The following is a 12,616-nucleotide window of genomic DNA, read 5'->3' as shown; positions in this document are numbered from 1 at the left end:
AAAAAAATAAATAAATTGCATTAGAGAATGAAGTAAGGCAAGTATGTTTAAAAAAAAGGAAACCAAAACTGAATAAAAATACAAAAAAACAAAAACATTTATAATAAAAAGAACACTGTACCTAATGCTGTTAAGACCAGGATTAGTGCACATAATCGAATCATTGCCTGAGGAAAAAATAAAATGTTAAATTTAATATTCATATTTTCAACTGTACAAACCACTGTATAAACCAGTTCTATATTTTTAGACATATATATATTATTTTTTTTTTCTCTATTTAAAATATAATGATCAAACTGTACAAACACTATACACACAAACAGATACACACAGTACAATTCTATATTAGGAGTTATAAGTAAATTTTACCATTTAGGCTTATTTACAGTTTTGGAATGGCTAACTTACCCATTCATGACGAAGGTATTATGTGTACGCTAATCTGTGTATTTTGTTTTGTATTGTTTTGTTTACTAAATGATTCTGCATGTGGGCTTGTATAGCTTTAAAAATAACAGTGCCATATATTTAAATACATTTTATAATATTTAAATACTATTTAAAAATTATATTCCTCCTATGTGCATATTATGTCAATACAGCAACATTTTTTGTCATAAAATTGTCATAAAAAGTATTGCTCTGTAAATGCATTATTCAGTGCTTATGAATGAGAAGGTAACCTTTAAATAAAGAGTAACATTTTATTTGAATGTCAATTTACATAGAGGATTAATAACACATACACAAAGATTAAATAATGTATTTATAAAGCAGTAGTTACATATTTATAAATAGATAATTTCCAGTAATCACAACATTACATGAAAAGGCTTATGAATTTAAGCAGTGTTAATAATGGGTTGATATATTGGAAAACTCTTTTTTAAATGTATTATTAATCTTATTTATATGTAGGAAATATTGTTTTAAACACTATTATTTTAAGTACTATACACCCATGTCCCCTCTTTTAAACCACATCTCCACATCTATGACATAATGTGTGTGTGTATATATATATATATATATATAGTGCTATGGCTATGTTAGCTGATTTAAATTCATTTAAATGGTCAGTTACAGTTTTAAAACTCTAAACGTAATATTTCATGATAAGCTAATACGTGTACAGTACTCTCTGCTTCTTTAAAAGTTCTACAAAAGCCAACAATATACATTTCTGTAATGCTAAAAGAAACAAAACAATGCTTAATGCTGTTAAGACCAGATTGAAACTCAACAAACACAAACTAATTATATATAAATACAAATATATATGTACACAAATATATAGACAAAAGAATAAAGCTTATCATTTCAGCTCACTTACAGTTGTAGCAGTGCAATAGTAACCTCTCCAGATGAAGGTAATAACTAACTCTCTCCCTCTGTAAACTTGTACAAGAGTCATTTCTTAACTGTGATAAAAGCTGATTGGCTCCCTTTATAGGAAGTTAGGCTGGACCCTAGCCACTCACATCAAAGGGCGTAAATATAGAATCTAATATGCAAATCACTACTGCTGAGTTTGATGAACTAATTCAATGTGTTGTATTCTATATAATAGCCTCATGTTTCAATACTTTTACACATTTAAACAAGTGTATTAGTACTGAAATAAATGATAATAGAAACATAAATAAATGTGAACTACAGAGGCCCAGCAATTATGGTGGCAGAACACCAGACATATGTTTACAATTTAACTTTTGCTGTATTGTTCATTATGAGAATCATATATAATGTATATACTAAATATTTTAATGGCAGTTGGCAGGAAATATATTTACAATATCACTACACAGAGAACTGAGCCAATGGCTTAAAATTGCATTTTGCATATTGTTGCTGTCCAATGAAAAACAAGTATCTCCAATAAATCTTTAAAATTGAAACTTTTCCAGGAGGAGATAATATCTTCTTAACTTTCAAAGAAATTCACTTTAAAAAGCATATATTTCAGGTTATTTTGGAGAATTTTGCATTGGTCCATTAATCAAGACATTTTGACACAGTGTAAAGGAGATATTTTGTGTTTAAATTATGTAGTAAACTAAAAAAACAAAAAAAAAACCAGCGATAATATGCACTCTGAGGAAATTTACAGAATTGTTCAGAATTTTTTCTATGATGTTGCTGACAGTGAATCCAGAATGTAAGTCAAGTGAAGCTTCTGGCTTTTCTCATCAGTCTTTTGTGATTATTGTGGTACTAATAATGCCTTGTGGTGGTGCTGCTCACCCAGCAACTCTTGCCCTCAGCAGAGTATTAGAATAAGTATATAATTTTTTTTGCACAAAATGCACAAACTTTTCCTCCGTTCACTGATAAAAATATGCGTTCCTTGAATAACTTTTAGTATGGAGCTAAATTTGTGCCAAAACTACACAAATAAAGAAAATGTATTCTGTAAATATTATACTACTTGCAAACAAACAAATAAAAAACACGACTATCTAACAAACACGGTGTGTTTTACAAACACAAAACCTGATGGTTGTACATGATTTTCAAACATTACCGTGTCATGATTCACGAACACACACACCCCATTTGAAAATCCCATAGAGGGTTACATATATATTGACAACCATCAGGTTTTGTGTTTGTAAAACACACCGTGTGTGTTAGATAGTCGCATTTTGCATTTGTAAAACGTGTTATATTTATTTGTTAAGAGCACTGTATTACAAAACAGCTGTGTATTTATTTGAAGGTTACATATACATTTACAACCATCAGTTTTTGTGTTTTGCAATTGTAAAACATGCTATATTTGTTTGTTAAAAGCAATGTATTAGAAAACAGCGGTGTATTTATTTGAAGGTTATATATATATTTACAACCATCCGGTTTTGTGTTTGTAAAACGTGTTGTGTTTGTTTGCAAGTAGCATAATACTTACAGAATACATTTTCTTATAATATTTGCAGAATATATTTTCTTTATCTGCGTAGTTTTGGCACTAATTTAGCTCCATATTTTAGAGGTTCTTCAAAACTGTGGAGGCACACCTTAACTTACAGTGCTTCAAGCAACCTTCAGTAAAAATTCTTCTTGCAAAATGTTTCATTTTTCATGCAAAAAAACAAAAAAGCAAAACTCAAATCCAAAAAATGCAAAAAAAAAAAAATCAAGAATATTACATTTTTAATATTATAAAAAATGCACGAAGGCCTTTCCTGTTTGGAACAGTAGTCCTCAACTGGTCTCAACCCAGGATCCACATTATATAAATATATATAAAATATATATAAATATGTGCACGCAATGTGAATTTAAGAGCATTTTTTAAGAACTATAGTAAAATTAAATATTAAAACTGCACAAAATAAATAAGACCACAAAATTACATATTTAATTTCTCCGCATAGTATCTCTCCATTCAGAGTACATTAGTAAGAAACTCTCTCTGTCTCTTTTTTCCCAATATAAAAGACAAATCTAAAATCAGATGAGCACTATTATTTAAAAAAAATATATATATTTTTTACAACCTGTCCGCAACCAGTCCAGAACGAATCCACGACCCACTTTTGGGTCTCAACTAGGGGTGTGACGAGATCTCGTGGCACGATATCTCGCGAGATTAAACGTGACAATATTTCTCGTCTCGCGGGAAGAAAAAAAAAAAAACAGTTTAGTGTGGATTTTTTAAGAGGGATCTGGCAACCCAGTAGCGATACAGCGGGTAGCTGAGGAGAGAGCAGCTCTCAGCAGAAGAGGAAAATTCAGGTATTTGCATAGAGTAGAGGTCAGTAATGGGCGGACCGCGGTCCGGATCCAAACGCTGTCCAGTGCGGACCCAAACCTACTGAGAACACACCGCTCCTCACGCGGGATTGAACCCGTGTTGTCAGGGTCGCGGGCGTGAAAAAACGCCTTTATAAGGAGATCTCGAAAACGGGCGGAAAAACGAGAACTGGACCATACTGAATTCTAATTAAATAACTTACTCCTGATATAGAAGATGCTTCTGCTACTTTTAAGTTGTATGTCTGGCTGCATTTTGGCTCCAGTGGAAACAATAAACGGTAACAGAGTGACCAACAAGACACAAACCATATATAAATACCGTAAGTAAATCAAACACGTGACTGTTTCATAGGCAGTTGTACTAATCCCTTAGCTCTGTACTGTATTAAAAAAATGTTCTGTCTCTGTTTGCACTTCAAGCATAGTCTTAATATGACTGGTTATGGTTATGCATAGTTAAATTACAAGAGAAAAAAACACAAACCCTAGTCTTAATATGACTGGTTGTAGTTTATTGTTTGCTCTATATAAGACGTAGAAAAGTCTTATTTTTATTTTTTTTATCTTATTTTTATTTCTATTTCTTATAAAAATCAATGTGTGAGAGAAACCAGTCTGTTAATTGTGTGTTATATGATTTTGTCAAATAAAACTCCATTTTTCATTTTTGACATTTTCTTTAAAATTTTATTTTTAAATCTCGTCTCGTTCTCATGAACCCAATATCGTGTCTCGTCTCGTGAGATTAGTGTCTCGTCACACCCCTAGTCTCAACCCACCAGATGAAAATCGCTGGTTTAGATAAACCCTGAGATTCCACAATTTATGGTCAACATGTGGTCAGTGGTTTTACAACCCTCCTGAAAATGCTGGAAATCACTAAATTCCTGTGTTTTGTTGATGAGCGCTGCAAGTTATTGTTCCTGTGAAAAAAATGTTTAAAACTTGTAGATATTTTTCTCCAGATTGCAAACTGGTATAGTTGATCAAGAAACAGATCAGATGAAGTTCTTGTGTGTGGAAACAAAACAGCAGTAATGATTCCCTGCCTCAAACAAGTTTGCAATCTGTCCTGTGTGTGAATTTTTATATTAAAAAACCCTTAAAAGTTTAAATGCAGATAAAAAAATGACTTTAATGTTGTTTGTACATATTTTTGTGTTTTTATGTATTATAATCTGAGCTGTATTATAATCTGAGCTCAAAGTTCAGAGCAACACTGGTGAATGAGTTGACCCAACTTATTTTGAATCAGTTTATGAATTCAAAGTCAATGAAGCTTTGATTCAAATCTAGACATGTAGCTAAATGTGCGCCATTTTACAGCCGTGTGATTGGCAAGTAAGTTACGTTAAATACTTATTTTCTCCTAAACCTCCTAAAATAAAAACTGAGGATGATATAAGCTAGCTAACCTAGATAACACCAACTATCTAGTATGAAGAGTCATTTTTTGCCAGCTAAATAGCTAAATGCTAGCATGGAGACTCAGTATGTGAATAAGAACTGGGGGTGTTATAAGCTAGCTAACCTAGATAACACTAACTATCTAGTCTGAAGTGTATTTTTTTAGCAGGCTAAATAGCTAAATGCTATCATTGAGACTCTGTGTGTGACAAAGCGACAAAGGCGACCATTCATTTCCTATGGCAGGGCCCGATTTGTCGTCGCGACACGCGAGAGGCAACAAGCGACGAAGCGACAGAGTGACAAGCGACACAGAGCTGAATTTTTCTCAACTTTATACAAATGAATTATGACGTGGTGAAGCGACATTCTAACCCGATTGGCTTCTAGCTTTACTTTGGACCAATCACATACAAGGCGGTCCGCTTCCTCAAGCTCCTGCTCTCTGAATTTTAGTTTCTTTCCCAGTTCAGGGTAACTATCTAGTCTGAAGAGTCATTTTTTAGCAGGCTAAATGCTAGCATGGAGACTCTGTGTGCTGATAAGAACTGGGGATGATATAAGCTAGCTAACCTAGCTAACACTAACTGTTTAGTCTGAAGAGTATTTTTAGCACGCTAGATGCTAAAATGCTAGCATGGAGATGATATAAGTTACCAAACCTAGATAACACTAACTATCTAGTCTGATGAATAATTTTTCAGCAGGCTAAAAGCTAGCATGGAGACTCTGTACGTGAATAAGACCTAGAGATGATATCAGCTAGCTAACCTAGTTAACACTAACTATCTCATGTGAAGTTATTTTTTAGCAGGCTAAATAGCTGAATGCTAGCTTGGAGACTCTGTGTGTGGATATAGACTGAGGATGATATAGCTAACCTGGCTAGCTGTAAACAGCATGAAGCAGTAGATACAGCGTTTGCTCTTAGCTATGGTTACTAATTAGCGTTATCTGGCTAATGTATCAGATTAAACTGCACCTTATCAGCAGCTTTGTTTAAATAAAAGGAGTATATTTGAGTTTGTTGGAACTAGACATGAGTATTGTTTTCTCACCGAAGTGTACAAACGAACCAGAATCCATTTTAACTGGACCAAATAGTGCGGATGTGAAACCCCCTAAATGTGTGAATAAGGATATAGATAACCTAGCTAGCTATATATCTAGTCGGGAGAGGCAATTTTAGCACAATAAATGTTAGCATGGAGACTCAGTGTGTGGATAAGGACTGGGGATGATAAAGCTAACCTAGCTAGCCATCTAATCTGAAGAAGCTTTTTTAGCGGGCTAATAGCTACATGCTAGCATGGAGACTCAGTGTGTGGATAAGGACTATGTGTTAATAAATGGTAAACTGAGTGTAATTAAAGTGAAAATTGTATAACCAGGCATTTGTTTTTAGTTAATGACTACTACTGCTGTTAATGTCACTGCTGTATATATTGTTTTTATTTACTAATTAAAATGTTAAACAGCATCAGTTATTATTTCTTTAATTGCAGTTTGTCAGTTTGAAGTCATTTGTTTTGGCCAAACCCAGTAATAGTAAGTTAAATGCATGTTAAGTCCTATATTTACACCAGGGGTCTGTGTGGTTAAGACCCGTTTCAGCTTCCTGTTGTGCCGTTTTGAGAGCCAATCAGCTGTCAGCACAGAATTATAAATTTGTGCTTGCAAAAACTTCACATACAAAGTAGGGCATGTTACATCAAGCTACATCTAGGAAGACTCCTGGAAGCTTTTTTTCTTTCAGAAAATGTAAGTTCAATGTATATATATATAAAAAAAAAATATATATATATATATTTTTTATGACATAATTGACTGACATTATTTTTTCTTTTTTTTCAGAATATACTGAATTTTACTTGAAGTCTTTGGCAATGATTCAATTCTATGTCATTGTTTTGGTCTTATCAGCATTAGGTAATGTTTATATGTATTTTTTAAATTAAATAATATTAGTATTTTTTTTACATTTTAACAAAAAGTCCTTACTAATGATAAGTTACTTTTCCTTTTCTGTATTGATGTATGTACTTACATTTTGTATTTTTAAAAAAATATATTTATAAAACAATAACATTACAATTTTGTGTTTCCAGGAGGAACATCCAAAACTGGAATTGCCTGCCGAGGTGGATTTAAATTTATTCAGAATGGTAGAAATGTCAGTCTGAATTGTTCGTTTTTATACTCTGAGTCACCAGTAGTTTCATGGTTTAAACAGACTCTAGGAGAGAAGCCTGTTCTCATCACTTCGTGTTTTAGATTTAGTTCTGATTCACAATTTCACAACAATTTTAATGAGAGCGGACGCTTTAGTGCATTCAAAGGAAAGGACACTTTTACTCTGAACATCTCAAATGTAGAAGCATCTGATTCAGCTACGTACTTCTGTGCAGCTGCGTATTATTCAGATATTGAGTTATCAGACTGCACACTTTTAGTCCTCAAAGGTAGGTACTTATTACACTAATTAATACCTAACTCTTTTTTACACCTCAGATCTGTCTCCTATCATCTAATCTTCATCCTCCTCTCGCTAAATAACTGGAACATTTATTTTTTATTTATTTCTCTAGATCCACCTTCAAGTCTCTACACTGTTCTCCAGCCTCCCGTATCAGATCCAGTCCAACTGGGAGGAGATACAACTCTGCAGTGTTCAATACTCACAGATAACTCTGCAGGAGATCACAGTGTGTACTGGTTCAGACACGGATCAGGAGAATCTGATCCAGGAATCATCTTCACTCATGGAAACAGGAGTGATCAGTGTAAGAAAAGCTCTGAGACTGTTTCTCCTACACAGAGCTGTATCTACAAACTCCCCAAGAACAACCTCAGCCTCTCTGATGCTGGAACTTACTACTGTGCTGTAGCTGCATGTGGAGAGATCATCTTTGGGAACGGAACCAAACTAGACTTAAGAAACCAAACCGGAGGTAAGATCGAAAATGTTCATTATTTTAGGTAACATTATTATATTATGAAGTACCAAATATGGTTAAAGTAATAATGTTTTAAAATGTTTTTTTTTTTTTTAATCTATCAAAATCTAGCAATTCATATTTGGAGATACATAATAATATATGTGCAAAAAATATACGTATTGGAGTTTTGTGCTCAATTATTATTATTTTTTTTTTCATTCATATAATTCTATAAATGATAATTTGCTTTTTTTCAATAGACAGTGTTTTGGTCCCAGTCATTACTGCTATAGCAGCATTGAGCACCCTGTGCATGGTTGCAATTTTATGTCTTGGTAAAAATGCATTGATCAGGCAAGGTAGGTTTTACCTCCATGTTTCCTCATTTTTTATCATTTTGTACATTTTGTACAGTCATTTTTAAGTGATTAATTAATTATTTGTTGTAGATGCCACTGACGGTCACAAGGGTAAAGTAATCCAGGTGATTTTTTAAAATATTTGAAATGTTTTTTTCTGTCCAGGCTTTTTGTCAGCCTAATTATTATTATATATATATATATATATATATATATATATATATATATATATATATATATATATATATATATATTTCACTTTTATTGAGAGCGCCTTTTTTACCACATGTTGGGGGGTTCAACATGTATAAAGTACTTTATTTATGTTCTTTTTTTTGTTTTAACATTTTACATTTATTTACTTTTGATGAAATCTATTATATAACGTTTCGTGTTATTAATATGCAAAAATCGGATCATAATCAACAACATAAAGGAAACAAAAAAAAAAGTTTTTGGGACCGGTTTAATTGGGTTTTGGTCTGTGTTTAAAAGTAAATAAAAAAAAAAAAATTGAAAGTGCAAAAAGTCAGGAATTGTATAAAAACAGTATTTTTTTTACTTTAGAAATGTATGTTATTTTTTCTGCCAAATTCAAGTTATTCCCAGTTAAGCTTTTACTTATTTATTACCAGTTTTTTATTTTTATTTTTTTTTTCTGCAGGTTGAGCATCCAGGCGAGTTGACCTACATAGCAGGACATTGCAGAAGTGAACGGCAGATTGTTAAAGACACTGAAGTTCAAACCCAGATCATATATTACCAACAAAACTGAATGTAAAAAAAAGCTTTTCTCTTGATCCTTTTATCGCTAATGTAATGTTTTCTGATAAAACTAAACAAGGTGTATTTCTAAAAATGCTACTGGCTTGCTATGGTGTAAAATAAGTTTTTTGGACGGGGTGATGTTTCTTAGCGAGGTCTCAAACAAAACTCTTAAACAATTGTAAGAAAGTCATAAAATTCGCTTCTAGTTCTTTCTTTTTTACTTTTTTGTATTTTAAATAGTTTTAAACTTGCAATAATTAAATTTTGTTATGTAATTAGTGTCCACAATGTAGTGTCAAATGTAATTACTAAAATGTAATTGGACAAATAATCTTTACCATTAATAAAATCATTTCATTTTAATACTTTGTTGAGAATTTTTTGCAGGTGACGACTGCCTGTATTATTCAGTTGTTGTGGTTTGGGTGTGTTTAATTGATTGTTGGGGTGATTATTTAGCTTGTTTTACCTTAACTGAAGTAACTTTGTAATTAAAATCCAACAAATCAGATGAAACAGACTCTTCAGAAAAAAAAGGAAACAAAAAAGGCTTTTCTTGGGACCATTTTGATTGGGATTTGAAGAGTGTTTAACAGTACATAAAAAAATTAATTATATATATATACTTTCTGACAAGAATATCTTACATGTGATTACATATGCATTTGATTATTGCAAAAAAAATATGCTCTCACACAATTTCAATTTCTGAAAAAAAAAAAATATATATATATATATATTTTTTTTTTTTTTTAACAGAAATTGAAATTGTATGAGAGCATTAATGCTGGGAGCATTATTCCTACCATATGTGCCAGAATATTTTGTGTATTTGCTACAGTATAAATTTTTTTTACTTCTTTTAATACTTCTGAAATTAACCGTAATTTGCTGTATACTGTACATATACCGTATTTATATTAAGCATTTTATTACAAATTCATTTATTATTTTACAAAAGCAATTAAACCTCTTTTTTCATTATTGACTTAATTTCATAACAACATTTATTTGTAATTATACCACAGTTAGTTCTGACCCTGCAATGTGACTGGCTTAGAGGCATTCTATTATTGCACAATAATAACACTTCAACAGCACACAATAAAAACACACTGACGCTCTTTAAATATTACTTCTTCACACAGATGCACATGACCTAGCTCTCTAAACATAAGCTATGAGCAAATCGTTTGCTATAGTTTATGGTGCAATTCAATATTTCTTGTTTAACTTACTGAGAAAAAATCTTCTCAATTGCCCCTATGATGTCAGTTTTGCTGAAGTTGTCTTAATAAAGTCAAACAATGTCAATATTTAACAGTATGATTAACTTTATTTAATCTTTGGTCATGCAGCTCATCCCTCACATACTAAAAACTGGTGTCTGGTGGATCCTCTCTACTTCTCCAGAGTGATCTCCAAAGTGTCCAAGTGGGCGGGAGAATTTAGATGGATAAGAAAATTAAGTTGTCCAATACAGATAATTAAGTTGCAAGAAAATGGCTTTTGTATTTTAGTGTTTAATGGAATATATTTAGTCTGGGTTAGTCAGGAAAGTGAACACTTTCATGTTTTTTGTCACTACAACTACAATAAAAAATAAATGAAAATATATATATTTTTTTAAATATATATATTTTTATGGTATTTATTTAAGTATAAAATAAATTTTATCATACTGTTCAATATTGACATTGTTTGACTTTATTAAGACAACTTCAGCAAAACTGACATTATAGGGGCGAAAGAGAAGGTTGAGAAAATATAAAATATGAGCAAATCAACAAGATAATAAATCAATTTTGGTAATGAGAGGCTACACTAAAAACAAAACTTCAAATTTTTCACCTTAAAATTATTTTTGAGTCACCTGAACAAGAAATACTGAAATGCACCATAAACTATATCAAACTAGTTTCCTCAACCAACATTATTAAGTTTCTTGTTAAATGTTGTCCTAAGTTAATCATTTGTGTTGCAAGATGTTACAAACTGTAGTTGAACTCTAGTTGAGGCCAAGCCAACTACTCTGCACTACTGCACATGCTCAGATTTAGTCTTTAGTTAAACGGGGTCTACTAAGCAATTCTGCAGGGTTTTCACCTGATGTTGGTCGCACTATTTACATATTGGGCGTGTCCTCCCACCTCTCACTCATGATCAGCATGTAGTCATTCTCCACAGGCTGCTTTTCCTGGGATTGACATATGTTATCTAGTCTACAGGGTTTTGTGTTGCTGAGTGTACAAAGGCTGTATGTTGTCTGGGTCCAGCTGGTCATATCTGCATTACTGCAATATTTTTAAGACAGACAAGTAGTTGTCTTGGATCCTCAGTTGCTAACAAACATTAATGAAAGATGTAGTGTTGTGTTTTTTATGTGAGTTTGATTTATGTAAATAATATTTTTTGTGATGGTGACAGTTATGAAGTTCATGCTATTTAAAAGTGCTTTCTACTGTAACTGAAAAACTAGTTCACCATACTTAAAATACTTTTTTGGATCAATGTAATTCTACAGTTGACACGACTCAGAAAGTATATTGCACACGGTTGCATTGTTTGTTTTTTTGTTTACCTAATGCTATATTTTTTAAAGAGCACCTTTTTACACAGCTACTTCTTCTTCTTGTGACTCTCAGGGCTGCACATAGGTTCATAGTTAGGGTTTCTCTCCCCTCACCCTGAGAGATCTCACCCAGAGGCTTACATGCAGGCTCAAACCCTATGTCTCTCAACCAAGAGGCCTCAAGTAACATTATTAAGTTTCTTATTAAAAGTTGGCCTAACTTGGGGGGCGCCAGCGGTCAAAAGCGCTGCTACTATGAGCAGGAGGTGTCAGGTTCGAACCCCTGCTCATGCAGCTTTGGTGGGTGGGTAGATGGCGCTCTTTCCCCACATCACTCCTAGGGTGATGTCTGCAGCACAGGGTGTCTGTGAGCTGATGTATCGGAACCGAGCCGCTGCGCTGTCCTCCGAGCGCGCCGGCTGCTCAAAAAGAAGCGGTGGCTGACTTCACATGTATCTGAGGAAGCATGTGTTAGTCTTCACCCTCCTGGTGTGTTGGGGCATCACTAGTGATGGGGGGAGTCCCCCCCGAGTGGCTTGGGTAATTGGCTGTGCTAAATTGGGGGAGAAAATGGAAAAAAATTGAAATAAAATTATAAAAAAACAAAAAAAACAAAGTTAGCCTAAATAAACTATTTGTTTAATGATTTAGTTTCCTCTCCATGCCCCTCAATTCCAGAAGCCTGCACATGAGTTCAAACTTGAATTTCACCTCCCCATGCCTCTTCAAAGGCCTGTACATGGGCTTCAAGATGAATTCCTTCCCTCCATGCTCCTTAGTTCCAGAGTCCTGCTCATAGGCTCAAAGTT

The 12,616-nt window shown here is 33.1% G+C and overlaps 1 protein-coding gene and 1 long non-coding RNA gene across 2 annotated transcripts in view; one reads left to right on the top strand and one right to left on the bottom strand.

The window, feature by feature from the left end:
* Positions 1-12,616, bottom strand: part of LOC111196841 (uncharacterized) — a 60,406-nt gene that overhangs the window by 31,306 nt on the left and 16,484 nt on the right. The window lies entirely within an intron of this gene.
* Positions 8,373-9,227, top strand: LOC111196838 (uncharacterized). The gene is made up of 3 exons (XR_007440480.1): positions 8,373-8,467; positions 8,558-8,592; positions 9,132-9,227. It is a non-coding gene; the product is annotated as an uncharacterized LOC111196838 (long non-coding RNA).

This window comes from Astyanax mexicanus, chromosome 8 (assembly GCF_023375975.1).
Source record: "Astyanax mexicanus isolate ESR-SI-001 chromosome 8, AstMex3_surface, whole genome shotgun sequence".
NCBI lineage: Eukaryota > Metazoa > Chordata > Actinopteri > Characiformes > Acestrorhamphidae > Astyanax > Astyanax mexicanus.
Note: the sequence above shows the minus strand (reverse complement) of the source record. Positions and strands in the feature narration are given on the sequence as shown.